At 38.5% G+C, this 14,055-nt stretch overlaps 1 long non-coding RNA gene across 1 annotated transcript in view; it reads left to right on the top strand.

The window, feature by feature from the left end:
- Nucleotides 1–3,339: 3,339 nt before the first annotated feature.
- Nucleotides 3,340–14,055, top strand: part of LOC144365300 (uncharacterized) — a 303,078-nt gene continuing 292,362 nt past the window's right edge. The window contains exons 1-2 of the long non-coding RNA XR_013423611.1: nucleotides 3,340–3,596; nucleotides 6,219–6,311. This is a non-coding gene — a long non-coding RNA (uncharacterized LOC144365300). The remainder of the gene's footprint in view (nucleotides 3,597–6,218; nucleotides 6,312–14,055) is intronic.

The following is a 14,055-nucleotide window of genomic DNA, read 5'->3' as shown; positions in this document are numbered from 1 at the left end:
CTTAGAATCCCTGACATGTCAGGCTAGAACTCTTCTTTTCACATTAAATCATCTAAATTACGACCAGACATATCCAATTGAGAACATATAGTAGTATTCTGCTTTTGTACCTTTCTTGAAAATGTATGTTATAGTTTGAATATGAAGTGTCTTTTAAAGTTCCTGTGTCAATTCTGGAATGTTCAGAGGTGAGAGGATTGGATTATAAGAGCTGTCAACTAGTCAGTCCGAACTAGTTTGAATGGACCTACTGGGAGGTAAATGTAGGTAGAGAATGGCTGGAGAAGGTGAGCCACTGGGGGTATGCCCTGGAACGGTTCTTCTTTCCTGAAGTTTCTTCTCTTCTTGATCTCTCTCTGTTTCCCAGTGGCAATGTCCTGAGCAGTTTTCCCTTTGCCACACCCTTCTACCACGATGTGCTACTGCATCTTAGGCCCAGTGCCGCAGTCTGGCTGGGCACAAAATCACGAGCCACTCACACCTTGTAGATTCAAACAGCAACTCTTTATTCTCGAACTGTCACTGGCACTCTACACACAGGTTCTGCGCAAAACCCACACTCTCCACCAGGTTCTGAATCCCAAATACTCTCTGAATCCCATGAGAACTCAACAGGAACTCAAGGAGCGGGTGCCTGGAGGCAGCAGGATACGCCCTATTCCCAGCAGGATACACCTTAAACCCTGATCCACCCTAAACCCGGATCCCCCTGGTCCTTGAGCAAGGTCACCTTACATGCAATGTCACTGCAAATGACCTGGGTCATGCCATGCGTCATTCCTACTTGGCAATGGCTCTCAGCAGCCCAGAGCAATGGAATCAGCCCACCTTGGACTAAATCTCTAAAACCATGAGCCAAAATAAACTTTCTCACCTCTAAGCTGTTCTTGTGAGGAGTCTGGTCACAGTGATGCAAAGCTAACTAATACACTGTATGTACATATTATGCCCAAGTAGCAAAAGGTGCTTAAATGTAGTTGTTTGACAATGATTATAGAAATACACATCTTAGAACTTGTTCATGGAATTATGAAGCACAAACTTGAGGGTTCTCATGGAGATTCTTCCAGTACATCCTTTAAAATTTTTCCCAAGTGAGAAAATTCTATATCTTCTCAGGTTTACTGGGAAAAGAACTGAGGGGCTAGGCAGTAGGGAACTTTTTTTGTTTCTTCCTTATTTCCTTAATACATGCATTGTGAATAACAGGAATTTCTATTTTTTCCCTTCTATTCCTTCCAGGGTTTATTGCTGACCCTAAAACTTGGATACTCTAAGGAATGTGGGAAGGTCCAGGATGGCTTGGAAAGTGTAGTGTGAATCAGTAACAGTACTTGACAGTGGTTGTAGCAGCCACATAGTAAATATATCCTCAAACACCCCACCACCATTTGCCCAATGGGATTGTGTCCAGAATCTGACCAGAGATAAGGATTATGTTATGTACCCACCTTTTCTGCTCCCAGCCTTTGTGGAAGGGGACAGTTCTGAATTGGAGCTATGCCAACAGTATATACTTATAAACTAGGTGTTAATATAGCTCAGTTGGTAGAGTGCTTGCCTTGCATGCACAAGGTCCTGGTTTCAATCCCCAGCACCAAAAAAACCCTAGATGTTAAAGTGATTATTTCATAGAAATATTTATATCTTTAATAATAATTTTTGCCTATGCAGGAGCAAAATTATTTTTTTTTCTATTAAGGCTAACACTTAAAAGCTAAAGAATCTTAAGCCTTGTTTCTAGGAAGAGGTTTAATATGTTATAAATAGTATGCCATTAACATACTTATATCTTGTTCTATCAAATAAATGGCTTTAAGTAATCAAAAAGACTTTTTATATCTGGTGTATTTTATCGGAAATGACTTTCTGCTGTGAGTTTTGACTGCATTTCTTATATGATACACAAGATGGCAGCAGAGAAATGTTCATTTAAATTTATCATCTCTAGAGAGATTGTTTCAAGTGCACTTTAACAAAAAATAGACTAACCTTTGTGATTTGGTTCTTTCTAAACATAAAGTAGCCAGTTAGAACTTTCATGATTTCTCAAGTCTTCTGTGAAAAACAAAATTGGGTTTTATCATCTTTATTAAAGTTGTTTTCCCTGTGAGTCAGGTATAAATGTGCTTGACTATATTTCTGTCTCATAAGTCATCTTAGGAAATCTGGGAAGAATACACTATGGAATCTAACTCTGTGTGTGTGTGTGTGTGTGTGTGTGTGTGTGTGTGTGTGTGTGTGTGTTGATTTACAATCTGCAGCAACTATCATTAAGGAACAAACAAGAAATGGACAAGAAGTGGTTTTCAGGTATTGAAGTGTGAATTTAGGTAGGGGAGTGGGTAGGGGGCAAGAAGAGAGGGGAAAGATGGCATTTGTACATAGTGGGCAGTTTTCAACTGCATTCGAGTTATATTTGACACTATGGGTTATTCATCAGAAAGGGTAATTGCAGTTAACAATAAATAATTGCAGGTGCTTTTCATGCAGAAGAAAAATTATTTTCCTTTAAATGAGTTCAACTTTCTAATTTTAGAGTCATGTATTTCTTATGAAGTGATAAAAGGCACACTATAAATCTATTCTATAGATATAATTAATAAATTAATTTTCACTGGTCAATATAATTTATTACTTTGGATTTCTTTATGCCTTAAATTTGGAGAACTTAATTACATCCACTCACATGGGTACACCTGGGTGTGTTTTTTGTTTATATATACATATATAAACATTTATGTCATGCAGAAATATATAAAATAGGAAATGAAGTCTCCCATAATCCTTCTGAGTAGTTTGTAAACTTCCTTCTTGATATTTCTCCGTGACAAACATATTTACATTTTTTTGTTTGTTTGTTTGTCTTTTGGTGCCGAGACCAGGGACATATTTACATTTTTAAAAAACAAAAGTAAATCATACAACACGGATACTTCTTTGCAACCCACATTTTGAATTTACTCTACCATGGACATTTTTCCATGTTGATTTTATAAGCTACAGTATTCCATTGAATGATTGTGACCATAATGTTCTAAACTAACTCCATTGATGGATGTTGTTTTCCCCTGTTTCTTTTTTTCATCTTGTTGTTCTTGCTATCATAATGTTGCACGAAAGAATTTTGTATGTTTACCTTTGAGTCCTTAATATCTAAACTTTTAGCCAGATAACATTTTCAGAGCCGGAACACCACCATTGAAATTAGTAATAAAATCCTCTGATTACATTGTAATCTGAGTGGGCACATTTTGAACGTCAAACATAAGAAAGTGTTAATTTAAAAAAAAAATCTCATTTTCTGTTTTTTTTCCCCCTTTTTCTTTTTAAAGTATTAGGATAAAGTTTGTGCTTGAACCCAGCGTCAAGTTTCAATGCTTTCTATGGCAGTGGTACCTACAAGAGCTGCCTCCTTGGCTTGGAAGGTCTTTGCACCTGCGCTGCCCTGGCGCGCACCTGCCGGCTGCCTCGCCCACGAGAGCAGGTTCAGGTGTGGGCTTTCATCTGCGCAGCCAGGCAGAAGGGAAACGCGCCCTCCCCAGGGACCTCGCTTCCCCGATTCCTCCACGGAGCCGGAGATCAAGGAGCTGAAGGTTTGAAGTCTGGGAACCCAGGGGCAGGGCTTTGTCAAGGAGGTAAACAGGACTCCGGAATGCACCGCCGCCCGCGGTCCAGCAGAGCCGGGCTGTGTGCCTTGGGGCGCCGCGGAAGCCCCATCTGTTTACTTGAGCGCGTTTCTGAGCGGTCGCCGTATGGCGGCTCCCTCACCCGCAGGCCCCACGGCGCAGCCATCCTCTTGTCATCTTTGCCACTTCACGTGGAGGGGCTAACGCTGGCCTTGCTTTATAATGGGGTTTCTCCTCCAAGGGATTCAGACTCTTACTTGGTTCCGTGGGATGGATGAAAAGACATTTTTTTTTGCCAATGGCGGGAATTAAAATCTAAGACAAGGTGTGACAGTTCACATTCAAAACTTCCAGAATTCGTCTGCAAGCTCCGTGTTTATTACTCATCAAATCTTGTATCCCAGTGGATCTCTAAGCTGAGTATCTGGCTTTTAATTTTTATTATTATTAGTATTTTTTTTTAATCTCTGTAGAAGTGTATCAACTGGAGGTAAAAGCTCTTGACCTAAAGTCCTAAGATTTGCAAGTAAAACCCTTAGAAACAACTTTTTCTTAGGTTAGAAGACAGCCATTTTCTCATTCTTATACAAGAACATCTCTTTTTCTTCCAGGGTTGACCTGGGTTGAAAAGTTTCATAGATTGGTTTTCTTGTTGTGTGTCTGGTGTCTCAGAGGTCCTCTTTTTAGGTTTGGAATACATTGTTGGTGAGTTTACAAATAAAATAGCCTGGCTTCGCTGCTTATGAGTAGCAAATAGTTCAGCCATCGAATGCACACTCCTGTACTGTGGTGACTGTTTTCTATGTTCCCTGTCTCCTTGATGTTCTAATAATAACAAGGGTAAAAGAGAAAACTTGCAGTGAATCAATGGTTCGAGTTCATTCATTCAACAAGTTTGCCCTGAGAAACTGCTGTGTGCCAGGCACTGTTCTTGTCAATGTTTTATGAGCAAAAATGACAAAAATTCTTGCCTTCAGGGCACTTAAATTTTAATGGGTAGAGAAATAATAAGCAAATAGAGTGTATCAGATGGTGATCAGTGCCAAGGAGAAGAAAGGGGATGAGTGTGTTTTTAGGTGAGAGTCAGTGTAGGGCTCCCTCATGGGAAGAACCAGAGAGAGAGGAAGGCTGGGCCCTATGGACTCTGGCAGGCCAGAGAGGACTTTGCTATTAGTATGGGTGACTTGGGAGAGCCACTTAGGGTTATAAGCAGAGAAGTAAAGTGATTTGATTTGATTTTTTAAAAAACTTTTTTGAATTTTTTTTATGGACACAATATCTTTATTTATTTATTTTTATGTGGTGCTGAGGATTGAACCCAGTGCAGCACATGTGTGAGATAAGCACTCCACCAATGAGCTACAGCCCCAGCCCCTTGATTTGATTTTTAAAAGAATCATGGGAGCTGTTGTGTTGAGTACAGACTGGTGACAGGCAGGGAGATTGGTAGAAGCAATGGCTGCAATCCTAGAAAGGGGTAGTAGTGATGGCCCCAGGGAGTGGAGATGAGGATTCTGCATATATGTTGAAGGTTATAGTGACAGAATTTCCCCATAGAACAGAATCTACCTAATGAAGTCCCAGGAAATGAGAGCGTTTTTTTTTTTTTTTTCTTTTTTAGAGATGGGACCTCACATTACCAGGCTGACCCCAAACTCCTGGGTTGAAGCCATCCTCTTGTCTTAGGCTTCTGAGTAGCTGGGGCTACTTGTGTACCTGCTGGATCTAAAAGAATTTCTAAATAGGTGCAAGTGGATAGAAAAGTAGAAAAAGAAACTTAAAGGACAAATGAGGTAGGATCACTGTGGAGGTAAATCTGATAAGAGAAGGAGACAGCTCAAACAGGACACCAAGCAGCCAGTTGTGCCCTGTAGTACCACAGATTGTGTAGAAGTTTTACATGGGATCTCTAGGTCATGGGCAATAAAAACCTACTTGGCATAAAAATAGGTAGAAAGGAGGCATAAAGGAAGGATAAGGAAAAACCTAGTTGGCAAGGATGCTAGGGAGTTATCTTCCAAAGATACTGGTAGAATTGAAGATTTGTTTCAACACAGATGAAAACAAGTTTTGGACAGACAGAAAACAGGAAAGATGCAAGCATGAATTAATATGAAAGAGGGATGTTCATAGTTATTTTCTTTATAATAAATGATCAAATGCTGGATAAAACCCACTAAGCATTTGCTATAACAGGTCACATAATCAGCATCCCTGCTATGTGGGAAAAGGCTTGGTCTGCATAGAGAAAAGATTTCATTGCCTTCAGAAACTGCTTAGCTAGCATTCATTACTCATTCAACAAAACTTACACATTTCAGTGATATAAAATTGAGCAAGATAGGAACTCTATCCATGGCATATTCCAGTTTAATTAGGGAGCGAGATATTCAAACAAGTAATTGCAGTTCAGCGTAGTAAGTTCAATAATCAAAGTTAAAAAAAATAAACTAGCTTGAGCTTTATAGTTACAGAGACATTTAACCTCTGAGTCACTTCTGTTCTTTTGTTTATCTTTGGGAAACTTACCTCTGATTCTCAATCACCTTACTTTGAAGGTTATGTAATAACTTCTGCCTTGCCTTTCAGGTCAAGGGAATAACATGTGTCAAGTCAAGTGGCCCTGAAATAGCATGAACAAGAAGAAGTTTGAGAAAAAATCAGAAGAGGAGTTTTCTGAAAGTAAGTTTTTACAACAGTGGAGTGAAGAAATGTTGACCCTTTAAATTGGTGTAATATCCATATTGAAAACATTGCTATCTGCTAAATACATAGCACCTATGATCCCAGGCCCTGGCTTTATAACACAAGAAGGAATCTGACATTTTAAACAACTTGACCCTTTCCTGCCTGTTTGGCAGCCAAAATATTACTGTTCTTCTATACTCCCTACTCTCACCAATTTCTGAGCTTTCATTTGGGGGTACCTATACTATCTTTTTTAAAATATCCCATCCATTCTTGAAGCCCATTTTAAATGCTACCTGAATTGACCTGGGAGAACTTTCTTCTTCCTCAAAGGTCTGAGCCCTGTTACCTCATGGCCTCCATTAGCATATTGGTGCTTAGTGGACTGTCCCTACTTTCATTTGCATGCTTGCCCAGGATGAAAAGTTCCCTGGCATTAGGGATGATGTCTTCCCTAAGAACTTAGCTCCATGTCTCACACATCTCACACACAGTAGATGACATCTATGTATTAATGAAATTGAGTTGGATTAGTCAAACCATCTTTTGTCTTATAGCCATGAAATGAAAGCTAATCCATAGTTGTAATGGATTTACAATGGAATCGTTGAATGAAAGCTGCTCTTTCAGCAGATCAGAATATTCAAAGCTGTTAAGTGTATACTTTTGATGAACAGGTTTTGCTGTGTTGCTGAGTTCATGTTGCCATGACAACCTTAACTTTTGGCACTTTCTGAAATTTAGTGTCCTACTTAATTTCCTGTGTTTGGCTCTGAGAACCATATTGTTCTGTCCTTTTTGCTTGTCTGTGTGAATCCTTGAACTGAAATTTTTATTTATGAATTTATCTTATTTACCTATTAGCTAATACATTTCTTAAGATTGGGTACCTGGTCTTATCATCCTTGTGATCTTTGATAATATCCAAGTGTGCCTTGTACATTCTAGACAGTCAATGTCAGTATCTATTTTAGATAAATTAAGAAATAATTGGTGGAGGAGGCTGATCAAGGGTCTTCCAAAGATGTGCATATCCTAATTCTTGAAACACATGCACATGTCATTTATAGAGCAAAGGGGATTTTGCAGACATGATTAATAATTTTTGAGGAGGGAAGATGATTTGGATTATGCAGGGGGGCCATGTGATCAGAAGAGACTTTATAAGAGGGAGGCAGTAGAAGGAGATATGATAATGGAAGCAAAAGGTTGGAGTGATACAGGAAGGGACAACAAGCCAAGGAATGCAGGTGCTTCTAGAAGCTGAATAAGTCAAGGAAGTAAATTGTTTCCTGATGACTTCAGGAACAACATAGCCCTCTGACACCCTGATATTATATTCCTGAATACAGAGGTTTAAGAAAATAAGTTGGTGTTTTTGAAAACCAATTAGTTTGTGATAATTTATTACCACAGCAACATAGGACACTGATACAATTGGGTAATCTGTTTTAATAAGTTTCAAAGACTACCAAGTGGAATTGTTAGGTACCAGTCCAATCTTAGATATAGCTTTGGCTAAATTCTAGGCAGTATATTTCTAGTAGTTCAAAAGATAGAGTGGGAAAGAAGTGTAGCAGTTATTTTACTAATTATAATGTAGTCTCTTGTCAGAATTTTAGTACTGTGTAAGGTAAATATAGAGTTATCTGTAAGTAATCTGCTAAATTGAAAGTGCCATTCATTCAGAGAACTTACTTTGGGTGTCAAATGAGTGCAAGGCACTGGACTGGACTTCCAGATTAGGCCTCAGAGGGATCTCGATGTAGTTAGAGATCGAGATCTTGTACTTCCTGGCCACCTATGGGTAGGTGACTTACTAAGTGTGTAAGGGTCAGAGGGAGGACTGGATATGACTCCATTTATTGGGAACTAGAAATTTCAATGTGGAATTGTGTGCAAATTTAGAATAGATGGTATCTTTATGGTTCAAGGGAAGTTTCCACAGTGCTTTTCACAACTTTTGGACTTCTGACCCTGTGGTGAACTTTTTAAAAATGCTAGATGCCGGTGCCCCACCCCTGGAGATTTCGACCCAGTGGGTCCATTAGGGATTGAGGATCTATGTTTTAAAGATTTTGAAGATTTAAAAATCTATGCCCCTGCCGCAGTCTGGCTGGGCACAATTCAGGAGCCACTTGTCAAAAGAATTGAACTTTATTTTTTGAACCACACACGCCAAACAAAACAGCTCCTCAGGAAAACCTTCAGAGCCCAACTGCCACCACCAGCTTCCCACAAGCCTCTCCCCTCACCACAAGCCTCTCCACCTCCCACAATCCTCCTGCTCTTGAGGCCGATTGGCTGGGTCGCATGGGCGGAGCCAAAAAGTCCCCCAATGAGCAGCTCCGTAGTCTGAAAGGGCAGGGAAACAGCCCAATGAGCATCACCGCAGAGGAGCCAATCAGCTACAAGTTGCTGGGGCCGCTGTGAGCCAATCATCAGCTGGCAGCTGATTGTTGGCAGCTGGAAGTTTGCTGGGGCCCCTTCGGCTGTGGCTCTCAACATCTCTCCCTCTCTGTTTAAACAACAAGCATGTGGCTTAGGGACTGTGCCTGCCTTAGGTTGTCCAATAGTACATATGGTCCTTACCTGTTATTGGATGAGCTGACCTCAAGGCGTCAGCCTCCTGTCTTAGGTTGGTACCATTGTAATTGGATCTTACCCGTCACTGACTACTGGTCCAGTATACAGCCACACCTGTGGATAGGTCTTTGTACCAGCAGGGGGGTGAGATTCTTTGCCTCACCTCTGTTGGCCCCTAAATTTTAGCTGAACGATCATGACAAGCAGAAGGGAGGAAGATACATCAAGCCAATTGACGGCTCCTTTTGGAAAAATTGTACCACCAATGACATCATCAGCAAAAATACCCCAACACTACCACAAGTCGCTGCACCAACAGATAGTTCACAATGCATATAAGTGATACATAGTCCAAGCAAGTTCTGCAAGCAGTTCAGTGATGGCTAGTGCAGAAGCTGTAGATTGGTTTTATCTTTGTCTTCACCGGCACTGGGATGAAGATAGGAATTCTGGCAATAATGGCTAAAGAAAAAATTATGTAACATTCCAGAAGGCACTAAAAGAAAACAATTTTCTTAACAATTTACATTATCTTGAAGAGAATTATTAAATATAATGAAAAGGAAAGGTGAAAGTAAACAAACAGATCTGTTAACCTCCTTTTTTGTTCACATATTAAAACAATCCTCAACAGCTGTTTACCCAATTTAAATTAAACCATTTAAATCACGTGAAAAAAAATTTGGATCCATTTTTTCATGAGCGCTCATCATATATAATATATGGACATACGTACATTCAAACATATAACACAAAACACAAGTGTGTACACATAATATAATACACACAACACATAACATAATAGTAAAGGCCTTATAACTTTTTACAGGTGAAATCTCCATTGCAATGTTTAAAAACTCTATAGTCAAAAAATAGAACTGATAAGCAAAACATTAACCTAGGTCTGTATGAGCTCAAAAAACAAAATAGAACTTCATGATGTGGGAAAGGGCAATAATAAAATAGATATTGAAAAAAGCATCCTGCTTCTGTTGCAGATGTAAAGGTAGCCAAACTGGAGTTCTGGATATCAACTCTTATGGATTTGAGCCAAATCATCTTCTTTTTGGTCTGTAGAAATCGCTTTAGTTAATATTTCTGGAATCCAAATTGGCTGCTGTTCTCCGGGTGGAAACACACAAACAGACCCCTGACTCCAGACAATCAGTGGGTCAGGACTTTAGTTAATCTCTCCGGAATCCAAATCGGCTGCTGTTCTTCCTGTGGAAACACACAAACAGACCCCCGACTCCAGACAATTACTGGACCTTTCCATTGTCCTGTTAGAATATCTTTCCAAAGTACCTTGGGCTTATGTACATTTTTTGGACACATATGCCTTTCCGCAGCACTAAGTCCTGATGAATCCAAATTTAAAAAGTTTAGAGTAAAAAGGGTTATTTTAAGTTTATCTTTGGGGAATATATACCCTTTCCCAATTCCGTCTTTTTGCTTTAATAAGTACATTTTAATAGTTTGATGAGCTCTTTCAACTATGCCTTGTCCCTGTGGATTGTATGGGATTCCTGTTATATGAGTAATGCCAAATGATGAGCAAAATTGTTTAAAAGAGGTAGAAGTATAACCAGGGGCATTATCTGTTTTTAACTGTTTTGGAATGCCCACAGTGGCAAAATTTTGTAAGCAATGAGCTATAACATCTTTAGTTTTTTCTCCGGCATGAAGGGAGCCCATCAAAAATCCAGAAGTATCAACTGTAACATGCAAATATTTTAATTTTTCAAATTCTGGCAAGTATGTGATGTTCATCTGCCAAATATGGTTAGGTATCAATCCTCTAGGATTGACTCCAAGATTAACTTGTGGTAAAAAGGTCACACAATTTTGACATTGTTTTGTCTAGCTTGTTCCTTAGTTATTTTAAAATGCTTTTGTAAAGTATTAGTATTGACATGGAACTTTTTATGAAAATTTATAGCTTCTTCTAGTGTAGAGAAAATATGTATGTCATGTGTAGTTTTATCTGCTAAATCATTGCCCAAACTAAGGGCTCCAGGCAATCCTGTATGTGCCCTGATATGTCCTATAAAGAATGGATCTTTTCTGTCCCAGATTAGACTTTGTATAGTGGAAAGCAAAGAGAAAACAGTAGAGGAAGGGGAAATCCTACCAGCATCTTCAAGGGATACCATAGCATTAACTATATACTGACTATCGGAAAATAAATTAAATACAGAATCTTTAAACATCAACAAAAGCTTGTAATACTGCATTAAGCTCTACCTTTTGAGCTGATTGTTTGGGTACTAAAAATGTAAAAGTTTGATCAGGTGTAACTATTGCTGCTGTACCATTATTTGACCCATCAGTGAATATATTTGGAGCATTCATAATAGGTGTTTTTCTTGTCATTTTTGGAAAAATTACAGGATGCAATGACCAAAAAGACAAAAAAAGGAATAGATGGTAAGTGGTTATCAAATGAAACACTAGATTTGCACATGATTATTGCCCAAGTATTTAACTCATTAGCTAACTCATCAATTTGATTCACAGTATATGGAGTAATAATTTTATTGGGAGAAATTCCAAACACTCCCTTTGCTGCTTTTATTCCTTTGAGTATTAATTGTCCTACAGCCTCAGGATACCTAGTAAAAAGAGTGTTAGGAGAATAAGATAAATGTGTCCATAATAATGGACCTTCTTGCCAAAATACTTTTTTTGGAATATTTTTTGTTGGAAGTACATAAATAATAAAGGCAAACTTATATCAATTCTATCCAAATGCATATTTTCCATATATATTTCAATGATTTTTAATGCCTTTTCTTGCTTCAGGGTGAATTCGGGGTGAATTTGGATCTGATGGACCTTTTAGGATATCAAATAAAGGTCCCAACTCTCCTGTTGGTATACCTAGATAAGGCCTTATCCAATTTATGTCTCCTAATAACTTTTGAAAGTCGTTAAGTGATTTGAGTTGATCTACTCGTATTTGTTATTTGCCCGGGTGTGTCAACCATGGCTTATGTGTTACACAGCTTGCTAGTATTTATACTGGGAGCATGACTCTTTTTTTTTTTTTTTTTTTTTTTTGGCATTACTGGAGGTTGAACACAGGGCCTTACACATGCTAGGCTAGTACTCTACTGCAGAGATACATCTCCATTTTCCTTTAATTTTTTTTTTAATTTCAAGACTAGCTCTTGCTAAATTGCCCAGGCTGTTCTTTAATTTGTACTTCTGCTGTCTCAGCCTCCTGAGTAGCTGGGGTTACGGATGTGAGCTCACTGCACCTGGCTTCTCTATGAGTATTCTTAAGGACACTGTCCCCAAGGGCAGCACACCAAAACTAACTTTGTGGACTTCAGAAAAATACATTGCCTTTATGGAGATTCATGATGGACATTTCAACATTAAAAGCTTTTAGCTATCCTCAATCAGAAGAATCTGCTTAACTCTGCTTACCTCATAGTCAGTCTCCAAACTTATTTGACCATTGTAGTGTCTCATTATGTAACAATGATTAAATATGCTTGCAATGAACCTTCTCCAGGCACACTTGAGAAAATATTGACCTAGGAAAATGGAGGTAGTGATGGTATCTGCCTTTATTTAAAAGGAATCAGTCTTTTAACTCTGTATTTATACACTCATTTATGATGCATCAATTTGTGGAGGAAACAAAGACCACAGTATTTTCTAACTTCAGAGTCCATTACAACCTTTAAGTATCACAAAATCATACAACTTCTATCCAGATTGTCATTTGGGTATTGATCTTGGGTGAGAAGGCTGATGTTCATAAAGTGTCAATTGCTTGTATATACCCTGAAAACTTTGTCTCACTTCCCTTTACAATTTTCCTTATATTAGCACCACCATTTTAAAGATGAAAAGAACTGAGACATGGAATTTAATGACTTGGCTGAAATCAAATGTGTGTCAATTCCACATCTGTTGTCTCCTGCAGTATTGTGTGTTTTGCTTGAAGTGTCTCATCTGATCCTCCCACCAGATCTATAGGGTAGGGATTAATGTGTATAAACTTGCCCAAACTCCCTTAGTTCATAAGGCAAATCTAAGACTGACCCTATAGACATATCCTCCCCATCACAACATGTTATCAAGCTCCCAGGGTACCCCACTTTTGTCTTCTCAGGGTGTAGTTAAAGATGTAATATTGAAAATGGTGAAATAGATGAGTTGGTACAGAGACATAGTATGTAACTGAGAAAAGAAAGCTGAAGTCCTAATAGGAGTAAATGCTATTCAAAGTAAAGTAGGAACTTTCAGAGAAAGATTGAATGCTAAGTCTTACTTAGGAATAGAGAAAAAAGTCATATGACACCTATAAAATATAGTCATGTGAAGTACAACTATATTTCTGTCTATGAGGGAGGACATATATGACCATGATCTTAAAAGAGTGTAGTGGAAATAATTTTAAAAATATTACAATGGAGGTGAAAAGTTCCTATTGTCCAGTGACACTGTGGTCATCATACATTTAGATACACAAATACCTACCATTGTGTTACAGTTGAATAGTATTCAGTATAGTAACATGTTGTACAGGTTTATAGCCTAAGAGCAATAAGCTGTACCATACAGCTCTGGTGTATATAGGCTATACCATGTCAGTTTGTATAAGTACATTCTCACCTAATAATGCATGTGTCTGAATGTATCCTGTTGTTAAGTACATTATCAGGAGATTCCACTTAGTTGTATTTTAATGGAAATCTTTCTATATGTTAAAAATATTGGTAGATAATCCAGTGCTTTTTTAAAATTTCACTTTCTAAATCATAAATTCTCAAATGTGATTGTTAGGGTCAATATACAAACATCTTGTAAAATAATTTTCATTTGAACCAAACATTTGGCTTTGGGACCATGTGGGGAGCTGCCTAGAACCATGGTGCAGACAACATCTTAATGGGAACTTGTGTTGCAAAGCGACATTCTTCAGAGCAATTAGAACAGCCAGCAAATGACACAAGTCAACAGGAAGGCTGCACCACAAAGTTTAAAGTGGGTCTGTACTGTCTCATAGGTCTTAGAAGATTCTTCTGAGGAACCAAGGAGTTTGTCATACAATTTTTTCCCTTTCTTTTCTTTTATGCTATGCATAACAAAGTAATCACAAAAATAAGTAGTATTGTCCTTGATCAGGAAGGGCAGT

The sequence above is a fragment of the Ictidomys tridecemlineatus genome, chromosome 7 (genome assembly GCF_052094955.1).
Source record: "Ictidomys tridecemlineatus isolate mIctTri1 chromosome 7, mIctTri1.hap1, whole genome shotgun sequence".
NCBI classification, from domain to species: domain Eukaryota; kingdom Metazoa; phylum Chordata; class Mammalia; order Rodentia; family Sciuridae; genus Ictidomys; species Ictidomys tridecemlineatus.
This window is presented reverse-complemented; position numbering and strand designations above follow the sequence as displayed.